The sequence below is a fragment of the Phyllopteryx taeniolatus genome, unplaced genomic scaffold (assembly GCF_024500385.1).
Source record: "Phyllopteryx taeniolatus isolate TA_2022b unplaced genomic scaffold, UOR_Ptae_1.2 contig_65, whole genome shotgun sequence".
Classification (NCBI taxonomy): domain Eukaryota; kingdom Metazoa; phylum Chordata; class Actinopteri; order Syngnathiformes; family Syngnathidae; genus Phyllopteryx; species Phyllopteryx taeniolatus.
In genome coordinates, this window is record NW_026903613.1 from 1 (window position 1) to 9,462 (window position 9,462).

Consider the following 9,462-nt stretch of genomic DNA (forward strand, 5'->3'; position numbering starts at 1 on the left):
GGTCAAGTGATCCACATCGATACAATAGAATGCGAAATAAACGTATATATTTTAGCCGTGTATGAACAGTCTTAAACATTCAATGAATGATGAGTTATTTGTAAGAACAATCGGTTGTTGGTAACATTTTGTGGCCACAAGGAGAATAGCTGTTTGCTCCCTTGCCTCGCTCAACTACTTCCTGTTTCCTGCTTTGGTAACTAACAGTCGGACTCTAGCGGCATCGTCGTAGAGGAGGCAAATTACAACCCTTCCACTAATTTGGTTACACAACGTGTTAATAATCGAAAAAAAACATGCCATCAAAAGACATGCATCTTCTTCTTCTTTTCCTTTCGGCTTGTCCCGTTAGGGGTCGCCACAGCGCGTCATCCTTTTCCATGAGAGCCTATCTCCTGCATCCTCCTCTCGAACACCAACTGCCATCATGTCTTCCCTCACGACATCCATCAACCTTCTCTTTGGTCTTCCTCTAGCTCTCTTGCCTGGCAGCTCCATCCTCATCATCCTTCTACCAATATACTCACTCTCTCTCCTCTGGACGTGTCCAAACCATTGAAGTCTGCTCTCTCTAACTTTGTCTCCAAAACATCGAACCTTGGCTGTCCCTCTGATGAGCTCATTTCTAATTTTATCCAACCTGGTCACTCCGAGAGCGAACCTCAACATCTTCATTTCCGCCACCTCCAGCTCTGCTTCCTGTTTTCTCTTCAGTGCCACTGTCTCTAATCCATACATCATGGCTGGCCTCACCACTGTTTTATAAACTTTGCCCTTCATCCTAGCAGAGACTCTTCTGTCACATAACACACCTGACACCTTCCTCCACCCGTTCCAACCTGCTTGGACCCGTTTCTTCACTTCCTGACCACACTCACCATTGCTCTGGACGGTTGACCCCAAGTATTTAAAGTCCTCTACCCTTGCCATCTCTTCTCCCTGTAGCCTCATTCTTCCCCCACCACCCCTCTCATTCATGCACATATATTCTGTTTTACTTCGGCTAATCTTCATTCCTCTTCTTTCCAGTGCATGCCTCCATCTTTCTAACTGTTCCTCCAGCTGCTCCCTGCTTTCACTGCAGATCACAATGTCATCTGCAAACATCATGGTCCACGGGGATTCCAGTCTAACCTCATCTGTCAGCCTATCCATCACCACTGCAAAAAGGAAGGGGCTCAGGGCTGATCCCTGATGCAGTCCCACGTCCACCTTAAATTCTTCTGTCACACCGACAGCACACCTCACCGCTGTTCTGCTGCCCTCGTACATGTCCTGTATTATTCTAACATACTTCTCTGCCACTCCAGACTTCCGCATGCAGTACCACAGTTCCTCTCTGGGTACTCTGTCATAGGCTTTCTCTAGATCTACAAAGACACAATGTAGCTCCTTCTGACCTTCTCTGTACTTTTCCATCAACATCCTCAAGGCAAATAATGCATCTGTGGTACTCTTTCTAGGCATGAAACCATACTGTTGCTCGCAAATACTCACTTCTGTCCTGAGTCTAGCCTCCACTACTCTTTCCCATAACTTCATTGTGTGGCTCATCAACTTTATTCCTCTATAGTTGCCACAGCTCTGCACATCACCTTTGTTCTTAAAAATGGGCACCAGTACACTTTTCCTCCATTCCTCAGGCATCTTCTCACGCACTAGAATTCTATTGAACAAGCTGGTCAAAAACTCCACAGCCACCTCTCCTAGATGCTTCCATACCTCCACAGGAATGTCATCAGGACCAACTGCCTTTCCATTTTTCATTCTCTTTAATGCCTTTCTAACTTCCCCCTTACTAATCATTGCCACTTCCTGGTCCACCACACTTGCCTCTTCTACTCTCCCTTCTCTATCATTTTCCTCATTCATCAACTCCTCGAAGTATTCTTTCCATCTACCTAGCACACTGCTGGCACCAGTCAACATATTTCCATCTCTATCCTTAATCACCCTAACCTGCTGCACATCCTTCCCATCTCTATCCCTCTGTCTGGCCAGCCTGTATAGATCCTTTTCTCCTTCTTTAGTGTCCAACCTGCCATACATGTCATCATATGCCTCTTGTTTTGCCTTTGCCACCTCTACCTTTGCCCTGTGTCGCATCTCAATGTATTCCTTTCGCCTCTCCTCGGTCCTCTCAGTGTCCCACTTCTTCTTAGCTAACCGTTTTCCTTGTATGATTTCCTGTACTGTGAGGTTCCACCACCAAGTCTCCTTCTCTCCTTTCCTGCCAGAAGATACACCAAGTACTCTCCTGCCTGCTTCTCTGATCACCTTGGCTGCAGTGGTCCAGTCTTCTGGAAGCTCTTCCCGTCCACCGAGAGCCTGTATCACCTCTTCCCGAAAAGCTGCACAACACTCGTCCTGTCTCAGCTTCCACCACATGGTTCTCTTCTCTGCCTTTGTCTTCCTAATTTTCCTCCCCACCACCAGAGTCATCTTACACACCACCATCCTATGCTGTCTAGCCACACTCTCCCCTACCACTACCTTACAGTTGGTAACCTCCTTCAGATTACATCGTCTGCACAAGATGTAATCCACCTGTGTGCTTCTACCTCCGCTCTTGTAGGTCACCCTATGTTCGTGCCTCTTCTGGAAAAAAGTGTTCACTACAGCCATTTGCATCCTTGTTGCAAAGTCTACCACCATCTGTCCCTCCAAGTTCCTTTCCTGGATACCGTACTTACCCATCACTTCTTCATCACCCTTATTACCTTCACCAACATGTCCATTACAATCTGCACCAATTACGACTCTCTCTCTGTCTGGGATGCTCAGAACTACATCATCTAGCTCCTTCCAGAATTTCTCTTTCACCTCTAGGTCACATCCTACCTGTGGGGCATAGCCACTAATCACATTACACATAACACCCTCAATTTCAAATTTCAGCCTCATCACTCGATCTGATACTCTTTTCACCTCCAAGACATTCTTAGCCAACTCTTCTTTTAAAATAACCCCGACTCCATTTCTCTTCCCATCTACACCATGGTAAAATAATTTAAACCCTGCCCCTAAACTTCTAGCCTTACTGCCTTTCCACCTGGTCTCCTGGACACACAATATATCAACCTTTCTCCTAATCATCATGTCAACCAACTCCCGAGATTTTCCTGTCATAGTCCCAACATTCAAAGTCCCCACATTCAGTTCTAGGCTCTGTGTTTTCCTCTTCTCTTTCTGCCGAAGAACCCGCTTTCCACCTCTTCTTCTTCTTTGACTTCGACCCACAGTAGCTGAATTTCCAACAGGCGCCCTGCAGGTTGACGGCGCCGGTGGCGGACGTTGTTAACCCGGGCCACGACCGATCCGGTATGGAATTCTTTGGATGAACGCTCATATTTGTTTGGCAAGGTTTTAAGCCGGATGCCCTTCCTGACGCAACCCTCTGCATTTATCCGGGCTTGGGACCGGCCTACAGTTTGCACTGACTTGTGCCCCTCGTAGGGCTGCATTATCAAAAGCCATGCATCTTCTTCTTCTTCTTTTCCTTTGGGCTTGTCCCGTTAGGGGTCGCCACAGCGCGTCATCCTTTTCCATGAGAGCCTATCTCCTGCATCCTCCTCTCGAACACCAACTGCCATCATGTCTTCCCTCACGACATCCATCAACCTTCTCTTTGGTCTTCCTCTAGCTCTCTTGCCTGGCAGCTCCATCCTCATCATCCTTCTACCAATATACTCACTCTCTCTCCTCTGGACGTGTCCACACCATTGAAGTCTGCTCTCTCTAACTTTGTCTCCAAAACATCGAACCTTGGCTGTCCCTCTGATGAGCTCATTTCTAATTTTATCCAACCTGGTCACTCCGAGAGCGAACCTCAACATCTTCATTTCCGCCACCTCCAGCTCTGCTTCCTGTTTTCTCTTCAGTGCCACTGTCTCTAATCCATACATCATGGCTGGCCTCACCACTGTTTTATAAACTTTGCCCTTCATCCTAGCAGAGACTCTTCTGTCACATAACACACCTGACACCTTCCTCCACCCGTTCAAACCTGCTTGGACCCGTTTCTTCACCTCCTGACCACACTCACCATTGCTCTGGACGGTTGACCCCAAGTATTTAAAGTCCTCTACCTTTGCCAGCCTACTACTAGCCTTCGAGCCCCACCTCCAGGCTTTTGCCTGGAGGTTGTGCTCGACATGATAATCACAGATGAGTCACATATGGACACGCCAAACAACAATTATGAAACGAATGTCAACTATGTTGTTTTTCAACGTTTGTATCGAAAGAATGTTTCCTGATCCTCATGTTTTTTGGTCACATGGTCAACGTCGATCCAATAGATTTAGCCGTGTATAAAGTCTTAAACAACCAAAAAATTAGTTTTTTGTAATAACAATTGGTTGTTGGTATAATGTTGTGGCCACAAGTTTTGTTATTTATTTGTTAATTTATTTTTGTTGTGGCCACAAGTGGAATAGCTGTTTGCTCAACATTTTGACAAAAATAAATCAATAGCCTTGCCTCAGTAAACTACTTCCTGTTTCCAGCTTTGCTAATTGAAAGTAGGACTCTAGCGCCATCGTCACTGAGGAGGCAAATTACACCCCTTCTACGAATTTGGTTACCATCCATCCATCCATTTTCTGAGCCGCTTCTCCTCACTCGGGTCGCGGGCGTGCTGGAGCCTATCCCAGCTATCATCGGGCAGGAGGCGGGGTACACCCTGAACTGGTAGCCAGCCAATCGCAGGGGACATACAAACAAACACACATTCACACCTACGGGAAATTTAGAGTCTCCAATTCATGCATGTTTTTGGCATGTGGGAGGAAACCGGAGTGCCCGGAGAAAACCCACGCAGGCACGGGGAGAACATGCAAACTCCACACAGGTTATGTATGGTCACGAGTAGGCCCCGTGTGTCTCAATTAGCTTTCCCTGTTGATGTGAAGTGACATCATATCCAATTTAGCTTCCTTACAATCTTCTGACTGGTCACTCGAAGGAGGTTGACAACTTACAGGAGTCTGTCTTCCGTATTAAAATTTTCTTTCAGGCGTTGATGGCGAAAATGCAATTTTGTCATTAATTTGTTAAGCTAACCTATCTTGACCACTCGTTTTCCAAAGTGATGTTCAGGTCACCTGGGACATCTCAGTGTTCTTACGTAAAGGCTAAATAAGTGTTGCTGTTGGAAAATGACTTAATCATAAAACGCTAAAAAATATATACTTTTGGTGATTACTAATTGTTGATTAATTCATATTAAAACGTGCAAGTGCACATAAATGTCAGAGAGCACTAAAGACTTTATCAATCATTTCATCAGTTCAAGAAAGAGAAGTTACAAATTGTGAGGAAATTAGAATGTCTCACATTCACTTACGAAAACGAGAAACTGTATTTGCTAGGAGATAGTGGAGTCTAACTCTGGCAAGCGGATTCAACATTTAAAAGCTACATTTTACGAATACGGAATCAAGATGATAGATATCAATAACGTCTGTGTGATTAGCTGTAATTACACTTTGAAATCCCAATTTGTATGCGGGTATCAAAAATCAGAACCATCCTTGAGTTTTACTCGTATTATGAAGCAAAGTTTTTAATATAATGTTGGGACAATATCATTAATATAAACTCGAACGACCAATCGACAACGATGTCTTTCGTACTACATCCCACTAGGTGTCAGTCGCGCCCTATTGACTTTTCCTTATTTCACATTAAAACAAAATCAATGAGGAAAAAACTGTATGGGAAATGAATGGATGGATGATGTATCTCTATCTTTTATCTCTTCAGTGCCACTGTCTCTAATTCGTACATCATGGCTGGCCTCACCACTGTTTTATAAACTTTGCCCTTCATCCTAGCAGGATGCCTCTTCTGTTACATAACACACCCTGACACCTTCCACCACCCGTTTCAACCTGTTTGGACCCGTTTCTTCACTTCCTGACCACACTCACCAACGCTCCGGACGGTTGACCCCAAGTATTTAAAGTCCTCCACCCTTGCTATCTCTTTTCCCTGTAGCCTCACTCTTCCCCCACAACCCCTCTCATTCATGCACATATATTCTGTTTTACTTCGGCTAATCTTCATTCCTCTTCTTCCCAGTGCATGCCTCCATCTTTCTAACTGTTCCTCCAGCTGTTCCCTGCATCTGTGGTACTCTTTCTAGGCATGAAACCATACTGTTGCTCGCAAATACTCACTTCTGTCCTGAGTCTAGCCTCCACTACTCTTTCCCATAACTTCATTTTGTGGGTCATCAACTTTATTCCTCTATAGTTCCCACAGCTCTGCACACCACATTTGTTCTTAAAAATGGGCAACAGTACACTTTTCCTCCATTCCTCAGGCATCTTCTCACGCACTAGAATTCTATAGAACAAGCTGGTCAAAAACTCCACAGCCACCTCTCCTAGATGCTTCCATACCTCCACAGGAATGTCATCAGGACCAACTGCCTTTCCATTTTTCATCCTCTTTAATGCCTTTCTAACTTCCCCCTGACTAATTGTCACTTCCTGGTCCACCACACTTGCTTCTTCTACTCTCCCTTCTCTCTCATTTTCCTCATTCATCAACTCCTCGAAGTATTCTTTCCATCTACCTAGCACAATGCTGGCACCAGTCAACAATTTCCATCTCTATCCTTAATCACCCTAACCTGCTGCACATCCTTCCCATCTCTATCCCTCTGTCTGGCCAGCCTGTATAGATCATTTTCTCCTTTAGTGTCCAACCTGCCATACATGTCATCATATGCCTCGTTTGGCCTTTGCCACCTCTACCTTTGCCCTGTGTCGTATCTCAATGTATTCCTTTCGCCTCTCCTCGGTTCTCTCAGTGTCCCACTTCTTCTTAGCTAACCTTTTTCCTTGTATGATTCCCTGTACTGTGAGGTTCCACCACCAAGTCTCCTTCTCTTCTTTCCTGCCAGAAGATACACCAAGTACTCTCTTGCCTGCCTCTCTGACCTTGGCTGTAGTGGTCCAGTCTTCTGGAAGCTCCTCCCATCCACCAAGAGCCTGTCTCACCTCTTCCCGAAAAACTGCACAACACTCGTCCTGTCTCAGCTTCCACCACATGGTTCTCTTCTCTGCCTTTGTCTTCCGAATTTTCCTCCCCACCACCAGAGTCATCCTACACACCACCATCCTATGCTGTCTAGCCACACTCTCCCCTACCACTACCTTGCAGTCAGTAACCTCCTTCAGATTACATCATCTGCACAAGATGTAATCCACCTGTGTGCTTCTACCTCCGCTCTTGTAGGTCACCCTATGTTCGTGCCTCTTCTGGAAAAAAGTGTTCACTCCAGCCATTTGCATCCTTGTTGCAAAGTCTACCACCATCTGTCCCTCCAAGTTCCTTTCCTGGATGCTGTACCTACCCATCACTTCTTCATCACCCCTATTACCTTCACCAACATGTCCATTACAATCTGCATCAATCTCTCTGTCTGGGATGCTCAGAGCTACTTCGTCGAGCTCCTTCCAGAATTTCTCTTTCACCTCTAGGTCACATCCTACCTGTGGGGCATAGCCACTAATCACATTGTACATAACACCCTCAATTTCAAGTTTCAGCCTCATCACTCGATCTGATACTCTTTTCACCTCCAAGAAATTCTTAGCCAACTCTTCTTTTAAAATAACCCCGACTCCATTTCTCTTCCCATCTACACCATGGTAAAATAATTCCAACCCTGCCCCTAAACTTCGAGCCTTACTGCCTTTCCAGCTGGTCTCCTGGACACACAATATATCAACCTTTCTCCAAATCATCATGTCAACCAACTCCCGATATTTTCCTGTCATAGTCCCAACATTCAAAGTCCCCACATTCAGTTCTAGGCTCTGTGCTTTCCTCTTCTCTTTCTGCCGAAGAACCCGATTTCCACCTCGACTTCTTCTTTGACTTCGACCCATAGAAGCTGAATTTTCAACGGCGCCCTGCAGGTTGACGGCGCCGGTGGCGGAAGTTGTTAACGACCGATCCGGTATGGAATTCTTTAGATGAACGCTCATATTTGTTTGGCAAAGTTTTAAGCCGGATGCCCTTCCTGACACAACCCTCTGCATTTATCCGGGCTTGGGACCGGCCTACAGTTTGCATTGACTTGTGCCCCCCATAGGGCTGCATTAAAAAATCTTGCATTGGCCGGGAATCGAACTCGGGTCAACTGCTTGGAAGGCAGCTATGCTCACCACTATACCACCAATGGCTGAGTCCTATACATGTGGCTGTTTCATTAAAAACCCAATAAAAAGATATTGCAAACCAGCTTCACAAAACGTGGAAGTATAATCTCAATATTAGTAGATACAGTATCAAAACAAATTTCAAAACAGACAATTAAAATCGCAAAAAAATATTCAAGAGCCCAGCCCATCACAAAATACACCCACACACATAAACAAGCACACAGTGATTAATACCGTTAGTGTCGCGATAGGGCCAGGGAAGGAGAAATCATTATTATTATTATTATTATTCAGTGTGCAATGATCCATTCTTAATATCGATGTATCAATTCCTATTCCTAGGATTGGATTAGATGAGATTAGATTGGATTTTCGTACGGCAGATTTGAGATGGATGAATGTGTGTTTTTTTTATTATTTTTTATTTATTTATTTTTCTACCACTTTTAATGATATATTGTTCAGCGTGACTCGATTAAGTTTGGGAACATGAGAGAATCAAACTGTGTTTTTTTTTCCTGGCACGATTGAATGAACCAGTCTAAGAAGCAAATCACATCTCCCATGATCCACTGCGCACTGCGCAGGATGAGAAGTGCGCAATGCAGAACGCAAAACTTCACGAGTGGAATCTGCAAAGGTTGAATCCAGGCCACTGAATGTCCATCAAAGTTAAATCAGTAACGTATGTGATGAAAAGTATGGACACTCTTTGGTTTTCCAGTCATAAGAAACAATTGAAGAAAAAAAGCATGACGAGCATGCAATAAACTGTTTGCCGACCGCCGCCGTCGACAAGTCGTGAAATATAAGTAATATGAAAAGCCACAATCACCCACAAGCAAGAAGCAAGCCGAGGCCAACCATCAATTTGTGAGACATTTCAACCAGGTTTTCTTCATGATAGCACAATCGAGAGCTAAAAGGTTGGGAAACACATTTGAAATTCCTTCACGGAAATACTGAACTTCAGCAAAACGAACACCAACACTACTAAAACAGACCAAAGTAGTCAAAGAGAGCATCGAGCAGGCAGACTGGAAAGTGTCTCACCCTGGACAGATGGGAACTAACGTCACCACTACGTCACACATCGTGACTCGTGAGTGAGTACTAATAAATACGATTAGAACATGCATAAATGAGGTGTTTTTCAATTACAATAAGATTTTCATCATTTTTCAAAACACATCAGAAGTAGCAGGTAAACCGAGTGTTAATCCAACTTGTCATTTGCATTTTATTCAAATAAAGTGTGAATGCATTTGCCATTATTATCATT

The 9,462-nt window shown here is 44.6% G+C and overlaps 1 non-coding gene across 1 annotated transcript; it reads right to left on the reverse strand.

Moving 5' to 3' along the window:
- Positions 1-8,128: 8,128 nt before the first annotated feature.
- trnag-ucc (transfer RNA glycine (anticodon UCC)) lies at positions 8,129-8,201 on the reverse strand. The gene has a single exon. It is a non-coding gene; the product is annotated as a tRNA-Gly (tRNA).
- Positions 8,202-9,462: the final 1,261 nt, after the last annotated feature.